At 36.6% G+C, this 16,710-nt stretch overlaps 1 protein-coding gene and 1 non-coding gene across 5 annotated transcripts in view; one reads left to right on the top strand and one right to left on the bottom strand.

The window, feature by feature from the left end:
* The window catches only part of ZNF624 (zinc finger protein 624), a 44,664-nt gene that overhangs the window by 17,348 nt on the left and 10,606 nt on the right, over positions 1–16,710 (bottom strand). The window contains exon 1 of one of the 4 annotated variants that reach the window (XM_071219288.1): positions 15,121–15,162. The exons of the other annotated variants lie outside the window; for them this stretch is intronic. The gene's annotated coding sequence lies outside the window, so the exon portion shown is untranslated. Of the gene's footprint in view, positions 1–15,120; positions 15,163–16,710 lie in introns of those variants that run through there. 4 annotated transcript variants of the gene reach the window in all.
* On the top strand, positions 6,107–6,229 carry LOC112308982 (small nucleolar RNA SNORD22). Its single transcript, XR_002975191.1, has one exon. It is a non-coding gene; the product is annotated as a small nucleolar RNA SNORD22 (small nucleolar RNA).

The following is a 16,710-nucleotide window of genomic DNA, read 5'->3' as shown; positions in this document are numbered from 1 at the left end:
AGCAAGTCAAGGAACATGTATAGAGGACACATGGGCACAGACAGCGGTATGGGGATTGACTGTGGGAGCAGGGTGGGGGGTGGGGCAGTGGGGAGAAACAGGGAAAAATGTGGGACATCTGTAAGTGAACAACAATAAAAAAAATTAGAACATCACTATTTTGCAATCTTTAATGAATTAAAAATTATTAGTGGCTGTTGTAAAATTAAGATACTTTATTTTTTATACTATGCTATTGAAACATAGTATTTTAAATTAACTGTACATCTGTAAATGGAAAGTCACATTTCAAGTGCTCAATAGCCACATGTACGTGTGGGTTGTATATACTGCATTAAACAAACCTTTGATGGTTTCTTCAACAAACGACTATAAGGGGAGGAAAAAGAGGGAGGTGGGTATCTCTAGATTAAAAGTGACCAAAGGAACTGCATGTAGCAGTACATTAAAAAGATCATACACCATGATCAAGTGGGATTCAAATCTGCAACCTTTGGTCAAGTCAAGGAACATGTATAGAGGACACATGGGGGCCAGTGATCCCAGGGATGCAGGGATGGTACAATATTTGCAACTTAATAAATGTAATAACATCACAAACAAAAGGAAAGACAAAAATCACATGGTCATATCAATAGATGCGGGAAAAGCATTTAAGGTACAGCATCCATTTACCATAAACCACTCAGAAAAGTGGGAGTAGAAGGAGCATTCCTCAACATAATAAAGGCCACAAATGAGAAACCTACAGCTAACATCATACTCAATGGGCAGAAACTAAAAGCTTTCCCACTAAGATTAGGAACAAGACAACGATGTTCACTTTCACCACTTCTACTCAACATAGTATTGGAAGTCCTAGCCACAGCAATCAGACAAGAAAAAGGAATAAAAGGCATCCAAATTGGAAAGGAGGAAGCAAAACTGTCATTGTTTGTAGATGACATGATAGTGTACATAGAAAATCCTACAGACTCCACCAAAGAACTACTTGACCTAATAAGTGAATTTGGCAAAGGGGCAGGATACAAAGTCAATATTCAGAAATTGAAGGCATTTTTGTACACCAACAATGAGATATCCGAAAAAGAAATCAGGAAACACATTTGCTACAGCAACAAGAAAAATAAAGTACCTAGGAATAATTCTAACCAAAGAGGTAAATGACCTGTACTCAGAAAACAACAAAACTCTGAAGAAAGAAATTAAGGAAGACACAAATAAATGGAAGCATATACTGTGTTCATGGATTGGAAGAATGAACATCATCAAGATGTCCATACTATCCAAAGAAATTTATAGATTCAATGAAATCCCTATTAAAATACCAACAATATATTTCAAAGATATAGAACAAACATTTCAAAAATTTATGTGGCACCATAAACAACCATGAATAGCCACAGCAATTTTTTCTATAAAAGTCATTCTTTAAAAAATGTTTTTATTGCTGTTCAAATACAGTTGTCAACATTTTCCCACCACCACTTTTCCCTGCTCTCTCCACCCCCACCTCCCACCCTCAATCCTACCCAACTTTGGCTTTGTCCATGGGTCCTTTATACATGTTCATTTACCACCCTTTCCCTTCTTTCCCATGTTATTTCCCTCCCCCCCACCGCTGTTTACTGTCAGTTTGTTGTTAATTTCAATGCCTCTGGTAATATTTTGCTTGCTCGTTTGTTTTGTTAATTAGGTTCCACTTATAGGTGAGATCATATGGTGTTTGTCTTTCACCGCTTGGCTTATTCCACTTACATTAATGCTGTCAGTTCCATCCATGTTGTTGCAAAGGGTAGGATCTCCTTCTTTCTATCTGCTTTGTAGTATTTCATTCAGTAAATGTACCATAGTTTTTCGATCCACTCATTTAGTAATGGGCACCTAGGCTGCTTCCACCACTTGGCTATTGTAAATTGTGCTGCTATGAACATTGGGGTGCATAGGTTCTTTGAATTGGTGTTTCAGAATTCTTAGGGTATAATCCCAGCAGTGAAATTGCTGGATCAAAAGGCAATTCCACTTTTAGTTTCTTGAGGAAATTCCATAGTTTTTTCCACAGAGGCTGCACCAGTTACATTCCCACCAACAGTGAGTGCACTAGGGTTCCCTTTTCTTCACAACCCTGCCAGCACTTATTGTTTGTTGACTTGTTTATGATGGCCATTCTTACTGGTGTGAAGTGGTATCGTATTGTACCCACAGCAATTTTGAGAAAGAAGAACAAAGTAGGAGGGATCACAATACCTGATATCAAACTATATCACAAAACCACGGTAATCAAAACAGTCTGGTACTGGCATAAGAACAGACACATAGATCAATGGAACAGAATAGAGAGCCCAGAAACAAACCCAAGACTCTATGGTCAACTGACATCTGACAAAGTGGGTAGAACCATAAAATGGAGTAAAAATAGTCTCTTCAACAAATGGTGTTGGGACATCTGCACAGCTACAAGCAAAAAAAATGAATCTTGACAACAAACTTACACCATAGACAAAAATAAACTCAAGGTGGATAAAAGACTTAAATATAAGTCATGACACAATAAAAGTACTACGGAGAACATAGGCAGGAAAATCTCAGATATTCCACACAGCAATATATTCACTGATATGTTCCCTAGAGTAAGGGGCATAAAGAAAAGAATAAACAAATGAGTCTTCATCAAAATGAAAAGCTTCTGAATGGCTAAAGAAAATATCAGCAAAGTGAAAAGGGAACCAACCATATGGGAAAATGTATTTGCCCATGATATCTCAAACAAGGGTTTTATCTCCAAATATATGAAGAACTCACATGACTCCACATCAGAAACACAACCCAATTACAAAATGGGCAAAGGACCTGAACAGACAATTCTCCAAGGAGGACATGCAGAGGGCCCAGAGACATATGAAAGGATGCTCAGCATCATTAGCCATCAGAGAGATGCAAATTAAAACCACAATGAGAAACCACTTGACACCAGTGAGAATGGCCATCATAAACAAAGCAACAAACAACAAGTGTTGGAGAGGATGAGGAGAAAAGGCAACCCTAGTACATTGTTGGTGGGAATGCAGACTGGTGTAGCCACTGTGGAAAACAGTATGGAATTCCTCAGAAAACTAAAAATGGAACTGCCTTTTGACCTGGCAATGCTACTACTGGGCTTATGCCCTAAGAATCCCGAGACACCAATTCAAAAGAACCTATGCACCCCAATGTTCATAGCAGCATAATTTACAATAGCCAAGTACTGGAAGCAACCTAAGTGCCCATCAGTAAATGAGTGGATCAAAAAGTGTGGTATATTTACTGAATGGAATACTATGCAGCAGAAAGAAAGAAGGAGCTCCTACCCTTTGCGACAGCATGGACGGATCTGGAGAATATTTGTCTTTCAGCAGGCAGTGAAAAACAAATACCATATGATCTCACCTATAAGTGGAACCTAATCAACAAAACAAATAAGCAAGGAAAATATAACCAGAGACACTGAAATAAAGAACAAACTGACAGTAACCAGAGGGGAGGGACAGAGGGATAATGGGGGAATATAGGGGAAGGGTAGTCAGGAACATGTAGAAAGGACACATGGACAAAGCCAAAGGTGATAGGATCAAGGGTGAGAGGTAGGGAGGGGTGGGGCAGGGGGCATGATTGGTGGGTGGAAAATGGAGACAACTGTACTTGAACAAGAGTAAAATAAGTATGTAAATAAATAAATAAATAAGTAAAATAAAAAATAAAGAGCAAAGGGTAATAAAAAACAATTAAAAAATAAACGTGACCAAAGAGATAATATTAAGTAATTAAAAATAATCAACTAAGGAAATAAATACCAACTCAAATTTGATAGTATTAAGGCTTTTAGTTTTTTAGCTGTTGACCCTTGACCAACACAGGTTTGAACTGCACAGATCCATTTATACATGGATTTTTTTCAATAAACACATACAATACTGTAAATATACTTTCTGTATAATTTTCTTAATAACATTTTCCTTTTTCTAGTTTACTTTGTTTTAAGGATACAGTTTATAATATATCTAACATATCAAATATCTATTAATTGACTGTTATCAGTAAGGCTTTTAGTAGTTAAGTTCTTGGGGAGTAAAGGTTTTATGAAGATTTTTAACATCATGAGGGCTAATGGCCCTAACCCCTCTATAGTTAGAGAGTCAATTTTGTACCTAACATTTAAAAATAATCTGTTATAGATTATATAATGAAATGTTTATAGATAAAATTATATGATGTCTTACATTTGCTTCAAAATATTTACTGAGGGAGGGTAGGGTTACAGACAAAATATGATTGTCCATGTGTTGAAAAGTGTTGAAGATGGGTTCAACAAGATTCATCAAACTACTCTCTTTACTTCTGTATGAGTGTAGTACATGTCACTTGTCAGGTACTGATCTAAGGACTTTTTATGTAAATGACTGAACCCTCACAATAGGACGGTGCTATCTACAGATAAGGAAAGTGAGGCTTAGAGAAGTTAAGTGCTTTGCCTAACTTCATAAAAGAGACAAAGTCTAGATTCAAATTCAGGCAGTTTGGCTCTAGAATTCAAGCTTGTAATCACTATACTGAATGACCTATTAAATTAAGAGCCCTTATTAGCTGACTAATCAGGCAAAGGTCTCAACTTACATAATATTTGGCTAAGGTCTGCTCTATATCAGAAGATACATTTCCAGCCCTGGCTCGAGTGGCTCAGTGGATTGAATGCTTGACTGCCAACCAAAGGATCGCAGGTTTGATTTCCAGTTAGAGCACATGCCTGGGTTATGGGCCCAGGTCCCCAGTAGAGGGCACATGAGAGGCAACCACACACTGATGTTTCTCTCCCTCCCTTCCCCTCTCTCTAAAAATAAAAAAATAAAAAAATGAAAAAAAGAAAAAGTTAAAAAAAAAAGAAGATATATTTCCTCAGCAGTGTTTTCCTACTGGATGACTGTCAAATAGTTTAAAGCTTTTATTGGGACCTCAAAATTTGTTAAGCATGTTTTATATAATTCCGCTAATAATAAAACATGGGTAATGTGGGAAACAATAACAGTTTATAAACTTTATTGCTAATCACTTCACACATAAATTATAGTAAATTTACTGGGCTTGTTTTCTTTTTCCACCAAGAGCTAAGCCTCAGGAAAAATCCAAAAAGGTCCTCAACTCTCATCTCTGGCTTACCTTGAGGTTCTCTGCAAGCAGGAAGTAAAGGAAGGATAAGGCAAAGTTGTAAACTGCCTACCTAAGAATAGAAGGTATGTCCAAAACAAACAAAAGCCTTTGGCAAATGCTGGGAGACTTACTGGCTTAAGATTTAAGGAAATCTATGTCTAATCATTAATCACTACATTAACCAGAGATTTCAGTGGCCATACATGATAAAGAATACAAACTTTACTGAATTAGTCCAGGAAAGTCGCTAAATAAACAAAATGGTAGCAGTAATAACAAAAACAACAAACTGCAACAACAAACCCTGTGGAGGGGAGACTCTGATTTCCAGAGTTGCCACATTGTATTATTTTAAATACCATGTTGTCAACAAAATTACAAGACACAGAAAAAACAGAAAAGCATGGACTATAAATAGAAAAGTAGAATTCAATGGAAACTGTCCTTGAGGAAAGCAAGAAGTAAATCACCCATTATAAATATGTTCAAAAACCTAAAGAAAACCAGATCTAAAGAGTTAAAAGAAATTATGAGAATGTTATGTCATTAAACAGAAATTCTGGAGTTGAAAAATACAATAACTGAAATTAAAAATTCAATAGAAAGGTTCAGTGGAAGCAAAGAGCAAATTTGAACAGTATTATGTTCTGAATGTTTGTGGCCCCCCAAACTGATAGAGTGAAATCTTACTGCTCAATGTAATGGTAAGAGGTGGTGCCTTTGGGAGGTGCTTAAATTATGAGGGCAAGATGGTCATGAATGAGATTAGCATCTTACAAAAAGACAGGCTCCAGAAAGAAGTCTTAATCCTTCCACCATGTGAGGATAAGATGAGAAGTCTGTGACCTAGAAGAGACTCTCATCTGACCATGCTGGCACCCTGATTTTGAACTTCAGGCTACAGAACTGTGAGAAATAAATTTATTCCCATTGAGGGACATTTCATATGTCTTTCCTCCTGTCTTAGTTCCAGAATCTATAGAGAGGAGCCCACTGGGGCTGGCTGAGGAAGAGGAAAGTTTGTTCCAGAAGGAACTGTCTGAGGGTTCCTAAGAATTTCTAAACCTGGAAAAGGGAGGAATAAATCACTTGCTGAAAAAGCATTTTATAGTTTTCCAAATCTAATGAAAGAACAAAGCATACATAGTGGAATCCAACAACTGGAGGATATCAAAAAGGGAATTTTCAAGTCATTTCTTTTACAAAATAGCAGTTCAAATTAGCATACAACAGTTTCAGCCTTTCTGTCAGTAAATAAAAGTTATTTTTTTAACCTTCAAAAATGTTTTGTTGTTTACAGGCCATCCAGTCTGCTGTGTTTCGATAAAGAAGCCTGAACAGACTAAGCAGGAAGAAAAAAATTGGTGACCCTGAACACAAGTCAATTGAGATAATCCAGACTGCAGAATAGAAGCAAAAAAGAATGGAAAAAAAAATTAACAGAGATTCAGAGATCTGTGGGTAAACAAGAATTCCAATATATGCATATTAGGAATCCAAGAGAAAGAGAAAAAGGAAAGAATATTTAAAGAAATAATGGCCCCAAACTTTCTTTATTTGATGAAAAATGTTAACCTTCACATATAAGAATCTCAATGAACACCAAAGTAGGATAAAAATCAAAGAGATCCATGCCTAGCTACATCATAGTCAACTGGTAGAAGACGAAGAAAGAATCTTCAAAGCAGGAAGAGAGAATCTTCAAAGCAGCAAGAGAGAAGGGACTCCTGATGTACAAGGGATCCTAAGTAAGACTGTCAGCTAATTTCTCATCAGAAACCATCGAGGCTAGGACACAGTAGTATAACATCCAGAATGCAGAAAGTATTGTAAAAAATGTCAACAAGGAATTCTACATGCAGCAAAACTATCCTTCAAAAATAATGATAAACAAAGACTAAGAGAATTCACTGCTAGCAGATCTGGCCTATGATAAATACTAATGGGTATCCTTCAAGTGAAATGAAAGGACAACTAGATAGTAACAAATCCACATGAAATCCACGTGAAGAAATAATACCAATAAACATAGCTAAATAAATAAAATATAAGTATATTTTGTTTGTTGCTCTTTTTCTTTTCTTATTTAAAAGACAACTTCATAAAGTAATAATTATAAAATTGTGTTGATGGGATTACAATATATAAAAGGTGTAATTTGTAGGACAATAATAGGAGGGAGAAGGGAATGGAGCTATGTTTGAGCAAAGATTTATATACTATTAGAACTAAGTTGGCATTAATCTGAAATACATTGTTTTATGTCAAGATGTTAATTATTGGGTTGGCCAAAAGCCTATATGTTTCTTTTCTGTAAGATAAAAGGCACATTTTCCATTTTCACCAATAACTTTATTGATTTGGACATTTTGAGTATGTCAGCTATCTCAGAAAGAAGGTGCCGACTAAAAGGGGCTTTTGGTGGCTAACTGGGTTCAAACAAAAAAACCCCAACAACAACAAAAAAGAGCCCAGCCATTTCTACACAGGAGCATCTCACACAAACTGCACCTCACAGAGACGCCTCCACTGAACTGCCTGGGTGCACTGTGTTTCTGCCACCTAAGCCAGCCCTATGAAGGAGTTCCTGGAATCCTATTTCAACCAAGAGGACTGAGGCTTTACCCATCAAATTGAAGCTGTGCAGCTCTGACCAATCAGAGTGGCTCTATTCTGACCAATCAGGACAGTGCCTTTTAGAGAACTTGGTGTCCTCATTTGCATGAGGAAGGGCCAATCATAGACCAAGGTTAAGGACTTCTGTCCATATAAGCTAGCTCCCCTCTGGTTTGGGGTGCAAACTTTCCCTTTCCACTGAAGGCTGAAAGACTGTTTTCCCAGCTAGAGCTGAACAACTGGAAGATGTCTCACTGGAACAGAGCAGACCACACCAGAGCAGAATAGAGCCACCTAGTTGGAGAGGGACCTGGCCCCAGGGCTGTCTCACAGCAGTGCCATGCCACGTCACCATTGAGCTGTTTTGCACTGGGTAAGTTTTCCTTCACTGCACCCCAAATTGGGGATTCCTGTTGGGTGTTGAGTTGGCACCAACAATGATGGGTAAAAAATTTAAAAAGACAAAATTATACAAAGTATCATTTATGATCACAATGGAATGAAACTATAAACCAATAAAAAAGAAAACTAGAAAATTCACATATATGCAGAAATTAAACCACAGACTTTTCAACAATAAATGAGTCAAAGATGAAATCACAAGAGAATTTAGAAAACACTCTGAGACAAATAAAAATGAATAGTATATGCCAAAACTTGTGAAATACAGTGACAGCAGATCTCAGAGGGAAATACATAGCTCTAAAATACCTACATTAAAAAAGCAGATATCAAACCAATAACCTAAATTTATAGCTTAAAGAACTAGGAAAGAGTGAACTATACTTTTTTAAAAAGCAGAAGAAAATCAATATCAGAATGAAGATGAAATAGAGAACAGAAAGACATGAGAAAATCAACAAAAGCAAAATTTGGTTATTTGAAAAGATTACAAAAATGATGAACCCTTAGACTGACCAAGAAAGAAAAAGACAACTCAAGTTACTGAAGTCAGATGTGAAAAAGGAGACAATTCTGACCTTACACAAATAAAATGATTATAAAGGACTAAAATATATACAACTGTATGCCAACAAATTAGATAACCTAGATGAAATAGACAGGTCCTAGTAAGACACAAACTACCAAAACTGACTCAAGGCAAAGAAAATCTGAATAGATATATAAGCAAACTTCCCACAAATAAAAGTCCAGCTTCAAATGGCTTCACTGGTGAGTTCCTCCATTTTCAGAAAAAATTAACACCAATCCTTTATCAACTCTTCCAAAAAATAGAAGGAAACAATGTCCAACTCAATGATGCCAGTATTAGCAAACTGGACAAAGGCATCACAAGAACACTACAGACCAGTATCTCTTATGACTATATATACAAAATTCTCAATGAAATATTAGCAAGCTGAATCCAGCAACAAACAGTACTATGACCACAGACAAATTGGATTTATCCAGGAATACAAAGTTGATTTACTATCTGAAAATCAATCAGGGTAATACATCATTTAAGAGAATAAACAACAAAAGCCACTCCATCATCCTAACAGGCTGAGAAAAGTATTTGACAAAATCCAACAAACTAGAAATAGAAGCAAACTTTTTCCAACATGACTAAGATCATCTATGAAAACCCAAATCTAACATCATACTTTGTGGTGAACAAGCATATACAGTCCCCTTGGGACTCAAAAACAAAGATGTCCTTTCCCTTCACTTCTGTTCAACAGTGTATTGTAAGTTTTAGCAAGGGAAATTAGATAAGAAAAAGAGATAAAATGTACCCAGATTGGAAAGGAAGGAGCAAATTTCTATTTGCAAATGACATAATCTCCATTTACAGATGACATTATCTTGCATATAGAAAACCCTGAAGAATCCCAGACATATGCATTCAAAAAACCCTATTAGAACTAAAACTAGTCCAGCAAGGTTCAGGATACAAGATCCATATACTTAAGACAATTATTTCTACACACTCAAAAATGCAAATCCCAGAAAGAAATATAAAAGAATCCTATTTAAAGTAGCAATGTCCCCCCCCCCCCACCCCGGCAAAAAAACCCAGGAACAAAAGATGTGCAACACTTCTACACTGAAAACTACAAAACATCACTGAAAGGAACTAAAGAATACCCAAATAAGAAGACATCTCATATTCTTTCTATTGGAAAAATTAATATTGTTAAGATAGCAATATTTCCCAGACTGATCAACAGATTTAACGCAAGCCCTATGAAAATACCATCTGCCCTTTTTTTTTGCAGAAATAGACATGTTAAAATTTATTAAAATATTGGTTCTACTCAAATTAAGATTAAAGCTGAGTTCAGTACTTATAAGCAGGATGCAGAATATAAGGAAAAGCCAGAGAGAATTAATCTTCTGCCAGGGATTCCCTATGTCAAAAGAACAAAAATAAACCATATGATGTAGTCACCATGTCAAAAATTATGGTATTTTACTAAGATTCATAATTCAAAGTCTGAAATTACACATTTTATATTAAAGACTCAAATGTCATATGTTAAAGAACACTTTAAGAATCACCAGTCCAGTAATACATTTCAAAAAGTTAATTTTAAGACTGAATCTCAGAATGTATTTTCTCATAAAAACAAAAAGAAAAACACATGTTTACACAAGACATTTTTGGAATAAAATCCATTTTCAAAGTATAATTAAAAAAAACTTAAAGACATAATTCTAAAAAGAGAAAGGGGCTGAACTTATACATAAAATTTTAAACCTTAAATCTCCTAAAAATATAATCAACACATGTATGTAAAGATGCATTAAGTCCTTAATGAGAGACAAGCAGCTTGACAAGCTGGCTCAAAGAAGATATAAGAAGCAGATGTGTAGATGGTAGAAAAGATGCTAAACCAAGACTGCAAAATTAGAAACCTGGTAAATGTCCCATAGTACACTAAAATGATAACTTTTGGGATTATTATTTCTCCTATGCAGAAATCATTAGACACTTCAATATTCTGCAAGTTAACATCTACCTATAAGGGTCTGAGTAGTAATCAGTAATAAATACTAAGTCAAACAACAAAACTTTCCCTGCTATATCAGATGACCATCAGACAGGCTGGTTAGATAGTGATCTAATGCAACACTGCAAGGGCATATATTCTCTGGCCAAGATGGAGGCGTAGGTAGACACACTGTGCCTCCTCGCACAATCAAAAGAAGGACAACTACAAATTTAAAAACAAAAATAACCAGAACTGACAGAAAATAGAACTGTATGGAAGTCCTACAACCAAGGAGTTAAAGAAGAAACATTCATACAGACTGGTAGGAGCGGTGGAGACAGGCAGCTGGGCAGAGAGGACTTGTGGCAAGGCAGCAGATAGAGGACCGGGACAGGTGAGGCGGTGGCTGGCAGAGCAGTCAGTCCCACATTTGAGTGCAGATAAACTGGAAGGAACAACTGGGGAGTGAGACAGACCCCACAACCCACGGTTCTAGCATGCGGAAATAGTCTCAAAACCTCTGACTGAAAACATCTGTGGCGGTTGAGGCGGGAGAAACTCCCAGTCTCACAGGAGTGTTCGTGGGAGAGACCCACAGGGGCCTAAAATGTACACAAAACCACCCACCTGGGAATCAGCACCAGAAGGGACCAATTTGATTATGGGTAGAAGCAGGAGTAACTGAAAGCCAGTAGAGAGCTAATCAAGTGGCGTTGTTTCCTCTTAGACCCCTCACCCTCAATACAGCGCCACAACTCAGCAACATGGGTTGCCTCGTTCTGGTGAACACCTAAGGCTCCACCCCTTACACTAAGTAACAGGTGCGCCAAAACAAAAACAAAAAAATGGGCCAAATGAAAGAACAGATCAAAGCTCCAGAAAAAAATACAACTAAGTGACAAAGACATAGCCATATCAGATGCACAGTTCAAAATACTGGTAATCAGGATGCTCACAGAATTGCTTGAGTATGGCCACAAAATAGAGGAAAAAATGAAGCCTATGAAAAGTGAAATAAAGGAAAATGTACAGGGAATCAACAGTGACAGGAAGGAAACCAGGACTCAAATCAATGGTTTGGACCAGAAAGAAGAAATAAACAGTCAACCAGAACAGAACAAAGAAATAAGAATTCAAAAATATGAGGAGAGGCTTAGGAACCTAGGACAACTTTAAACATTACAACATCTGAATCACAGGGGTGCCAGAAGGAGAATAGGAAGAGCAAGGAATTGAAAACTTATTTGAACAAATAATGAAAGAAAACATCCCTGATCTGGCCAAAGAAACAGTCTTCTAGGAAGTCCAGGAAGTTCAGAGAGTCACCAAAAAACTGTACCCCAGGAGGAACACATCAAGAGACATCATAATTAAATTACCCAAAATTAAAGATAGAGAATTTTAAAAGCAGCAAGAGAAAAGGAGACAGTTACCTACAAAGAAGTTCCCATAAGACTTTCAGCTGATTTCTCAAAAGAAACCTTGCAGGCAAGAAGGGGCTGGCAAGAAGTATTCCACTTCATGAAAGGCAAGGACCTACATCCAAGATTACTCTATCCAGCAAAGCTATCATTTAGAATGGAAGGGAAGATAAAGTGCTTCTCAGATAAGGTCAAGTTAAAGAAGTTCATCATCACCAAGCCCTTATTATAGGAAATGTTAAAGGGACTTATCTAAGAAAAAGAAGACCATGAACAGAATGTGAACAGTAAAATGACAAAAAAAATCACAACTATTAACAAGTGAACCTAAAACAAAAACAAAAACAAATTAAGCAAACTAAAACAGGAACAGAATCACAGAAACGGAGAGCACATGGAGGGTTATCAGTGAAGGTTATCAGAGGGGGAGAGAGGGGGAAAAAGGTGCAGGGAATAAGTAGTGTAAATGGTAGGTAGAGAATAGACAGGGAGGTTAAGAATAGTATAGGAAATGGAGAAGCCAAAGAACTTACATGTATGACCCATGGACATGAACTAAAGGGGGGGAATGCTGGTGGGAGGTGGTGTACTGGGTGGAGGGGAATAAAGGGGGGAAAATGGGACAACGGTAATAGCATAATCAATAAAATATATTAAAAAGAAAAGAAAGGGCGTATCTTTTGATTTATTTCTAAATTTTAGATAATTTTTCTTAACACAATTTATTAATTTCTGATTTTGATATTTTTCTGTAAACTTAATATAATGAAATAAAAATATCTAAACAAATTAAAGTCATGTTAGGAATGGAAATATTATATATATTTTAGAGAGAGAAGAAGAGGGGGGAGAAAGAGAGAAATATCAATTGGTTGCCTCCTGTATGCACTTAGACTAGGGATCAAACCCACAACTTACCTATAGATTTGTGCCCTAATGAGGGGTTGAATCCAAACCTTTTGGTGCATGTTACACTCCAAGCAACTGAGCAACGCAGCCAGGGCAAGAATGGAAATATTCTTTTTTCTTTTTAAGATTTTATTTATTTATTTTTAGAGAGAGGGAAGAGAGTGCGAAAGAGAGGGAGAAAAACATCAATGTGTAGTTGCCTCTTGAGCGCACCCTACTAGGGACCTTGCCCGAAAACTAGGCATGTGCCCTGACTGGGAATCGAAACTGTGACCCTTTGGTTCACAGGCTGGCACTCAATCCACTGAGCCACACCAGCCAGGGTTAGAAATATTTTTAAGGTATAGGAACTGATGTTAATGTATTCTTGGTATTTTTAATGGTACTGGGTCTTACAATGTGAAGCAAGAATCAGCCTATGTGATAATAAGATACTTTATAATTAGCAATTATGATGTAACTATCTGTCAAATTAGGGCTGCCTAATTTACTTAGAGAAAAGAAATTTGTCAAACTGATGCTACCAGCCCTGGTATTACCACAGCTATCACTTTCCATGAACTGGAAATATTAAGAATTAGGGGCAGTGAAAGAGGTGCATTCTCTTTATTTTCCTTGTCTGCAATGGTAAGTGTTACCTTTATCAATTCTGGTTCTTCTACTTGAAAATGAAGATCTTTACCTGGCTGGGAAACTTCAGGATGCTGGGGAATACAGGGTAAGATCACTCAATGATAGGGTTGCCTATGAAGTATAACAGAGACTCAAAAAGAACCAGGTCTAGAAAGAGACCCAAACTAAGACACATCATAAGTAAAATGGCAAAGATTAAAGACAAAAAGAGAATCTTAAAGGCAGCAAAAGAGAGGTAGTTAGTTACCTAAAGGGAGTTCCCATAAGACTGTTAGCTGATTTCTCGTCAGAAACACTACAGGCTAGAAGGGAATGGCATGAAGTATTCAAAGAAGGAAAAGCAAGGACCTGATTCCAAGATACTCTATCCAGCAAGGTTATTATTTAAAATTGAAGGGGAAATAAAGAGCTTCCCAGAAAAACAAAAGACTAAAGGAGTTCATTACAACCAAACCTGCATTGCCAGAAATGTTAAAGGCACTGCTGTAAGAAGAAGAAATAGAGAGAGGAACATAGGCATAAAGAATAAAAATGGCAATATGTAAGTACCTATTAATAATACCCTTAAATGTAAATTGATTAACTGTGCCCATCAAAAGACATAGGGTATCTGAGTGCATAACAAAACATGACCAATATATATGCTGTCTAGCAGAGACCCACTCAGAACAAAAGATTCACACAGGCTCAAGTGAAGAGATGGAAAAAATATTTCATGCAAGTGGAAACACACACACACAAAAAAACCCTGGGGTAGCAATACTTATATCTGACAAAACAGACTTCAAAACAAAGGCCATAACAAGAGACAAAAAGGTCACTACATAACACTAAAGGGATTGATCCAACAGGAGGATATAACCCTGATAAACATATGAGGTCTTTCCAGAAAAATCCAGCTACTGTTAATATAATGAGAACGACTTGCACAACATTGATGTAACTTGGCAGCCAAGGAGAGTGGACTGGAATGCATAAGCATGAACAATGACAACTTCACTGTACTTGTGAGTGGGGACAGTAGATGCCATTGAGTCAGCATGTGGCCATCGCATTCAAAATGGGCAAGTAGAGCAACAAATCCATATCAAATTTTGTGTTAAGCTTGAACATTCCTTCATGGAAACTATTTAGATGATTTAGAAGGAGGCAGCTATGGGAAACTGATGATTGGTAGCTTCATCACAACAATGCACCCTCTCATTCGTCATGTCTTGTGCAGAGGTTTTCGTTGAAATATCAATCACCCAGGTGACTCAGCCACTCTACAGCCCAGATTTGTCACCCTGCAAGCAGCTTTTCCCAAAATTAAAATCACATTTGAAAGGGAAGAGATTTCAGACCATTGAAGAGATTCAGGAAAATAAGATGGGGCAGCTGATGATGATTGGGAAAACTGTGTGAGGTCCCAAGGTGCCTACTTTGAAGGAGACTGAGGTGTCATTGTCTTGTGTATAATGTTTCTTTTGTCTTGTATCTTCTTCAATAAATGTCTCTATTTTTCATATTACATGGCTGGATACCTTCTGGACAGACCTCACATATGCACCCAATACTGGAGCACCTAAACACATAAAAAAAAAACAACTCTCGGTGGATTTTGAAAAAGGGATTGACAGCAATAAAATCATAGTAGGGGACTTTAACCCTCCACTTACATCAATGGATAGATCTTCCAGACAAAAAAATGAACAAGAAAGTAGTGACCTTAAATGACACATTAGATCAAATGAATTTAATTGATACTTACAAAACATTTTATCCCAAAGCAGAATATACATTCTTCTCAAGTGCACATGGAACATTTTCAAAGACAGACCATATATTAGGACACAAAATAAGTCTTAACAAATTCAAGAAGACTGAAATAATGTTAATCATCTTCTTGGATCACAATGGCATGAAACTAGAAATCAAAAACCCTAAAAAACATTCAAACACATGGAGGCTAAATAGCATGTTATTAAACAATGAATGGGTTACTAATGAGATCAAGGAAGAAATAAAAAACTACCTGGAAACAGATGAAAATGAACACACAACAACCCAACAGTGAAAAGCAGTCCTGAGAGGGAAGTTCACAGCATTAATGGCCTCCCTCGAGAAGTAAGAAAAATTGCAAATAAACAATCTAAAAGTATTCAACCTAAAAGTATTTGGAAAAACAGCAAGGAAAGCACAAGTTAGGTAGAAGGAAGAAAATAATAAATGTCACAATAGAAATAAGTTATACAGAGGCTAAAAAGCAATACAAAAGAGCAAGGAAACCAAGAGATGGTTCTTTGAAAAGATAAACAATTGATGAACCTTTAGCCAGACTCATCAAGAAACAAAGAGAGAGAACCCTAATAAATATAATCAGAAATGAAAGAAGTGAAGTAACAATGGACATCACAGAAATACAAAGGATTGTAAGAAAATACTATGAACAACTAATTATATGCCAACGAATTAGACCACCTGGGTAAAATAGACAAATTCCTAGAAACATACAATCTTCCAAAAGTCAATCAGGAAGAATCAGAAAATCTGAATAGATTGATAACAACTAATGAAACTGAAACAGTAATCAAGAAACTGTCAGGAAACAAAAATCCTGGTGAATTTTACCAAACATTCAAGAAAGAACTGACACCTATCCTCCTCTAACTATTCCAAAAAATTCATGAAGAAGGAAGACTTCCAAGCTCTTTTTACAAGGCCAGTATTATCCTAATTCCAAAACCAGATAAAGACACTACAAAGATAGAAAATTATAGGTCAATATCCCTGATGAATATACATGCTAAGATCTTCAACAAAATATTAGCAAATCAGACCCAGAAATACATTAGAAAGATCATATGCCATAACCAAGTGGGATTTATTCCAGGAATGCAAGGTTGGTACAATAGTTGCAAATTAATAAATGTGATAATCACATAAACAAATTGAAGGATAAAAATCACATGTTCATATCAATAGATACAGAAAAAGCATTCGATAAAATCCAGCACCCATTTAAGATAAAA

Source organism: Desmodus rotundus, chromosome 9, assembly GCF_022682495.2.
Source record: "Desmodus rotundus isolate HL8 chromosome 9, HLdesRot8A.1, whole genome shotgun sequence".
In the NCBI taxonomy this organism is placed as follows: Eukaryota; Metazoa; Chordata; class Mammalia; order Chiroptera; family Phyllostomidae; genus Desmodus; species Desmodus rotundus.
Note: the sequence above shows the minus strand (reverse complement) of the source record. Positions and strands in the feature narration are given on the sequence as shown.